Source organism: Physeter macrocephalus, chromosome 11 (assembly GCF_002837175.3).
Source record: "Physeter macrocephalus isolate SW-GA chromosome 11, ASM283717v5, whole genome shotgun sequence".
In the NCBI taxonomy this organism is placed as follows: Eukaryota; Metazoa; Chordata; class Mammalia; order Artiodactyla; family Physeteridae; genus Physeter; species Physeter macrocephalus.
In genome coordinates this window covers 8,194,181-8,195,193 of record NC_041224.1, presented here as the reverse complement: position 1 = coordinate 8,195,193, position 1,013 = coordinate 8,194,181, and positions in this window count along the sequence as shown.

Here is a 1,013-nt window from a genome sequence, read left to right as displayed (position 1 = left end):
TCCCCTGCATCGGCAGGCGGACTCTCAACCACTGCGCCACCAGGGAAGCCCTATCTCTCCATTTTTTTAGGTCATCTTTAATTTCTCTTGGCAGTGTTTTGTAATTTTGGGTGCATTGGTCTTGAACATTTTTTTGTTGTTAAATCTCTCCCATAAAACGTTATACATTTTTATGCCATTATAAATGGTATTGTTTTTCAATTTCAGTTTCCAGCTGTTAGTTCCAATATTTTGTATGTTGACCTTTATTACCAGCAGCTTTTTTGTAGATTCTTTAGGTTTTTCGCCATAGATGATCATATTGTCTTTATGCATTTTATTTCTTTTTGTTGCTAAGTTTCTTTGGCTAGGTACTCCAATATAATGTTGAATAGAAGTAGTAAGAGTGAATATTATTGTCTTGTTCCCAATCTTAGGGATAAAGCATTCAGTCTTTAAAGGTGATATCCATTGTAGGTTTTCATATATGTCCTTTATCAGGTGGATAAAGTTTGTGTAGAATGGGTACTGTTTCTTCCTTTAAAGTGTATTAGAGTTCACCAGTGAAGCCATCTGGGCCTGGAATTTTCTTTGTGAGAAGGGTTATAACTACAACTTTATTTAAAAACAAACAAATACTGGGCTGTTCTGCTTATCTTAGTTTTTGAGTGGGCTTTGGAAGTTTGTATATTCCAAGGAGTTTGTCTATTTAATTTAAGTTGTCTAATATATTGGTGTAAAATTGTTCATAATGTTTCCTTATTGTCCATTTAATGCTGCTGGATCTATAACAATGGCTTCTTTTTCATTCATGATATTGGTAATTTATCTTCTTTTTCTGACCACTTTGGCTAAATGATTGCCAATTTATTGAGCTTTTAAAATGACCATCTTTTGACTTTATTGTTTTTCTTAATTGTTTTTAAGTTTCCTTTTTATTTCTATTTCATTGATGTCTGCTTTTTTTTTTTTTTTTTTTTTTTGCGGTACGCGGGCCTCTCACTGTTGCGGCCTCTCCCGTTGCGGAGCACAGG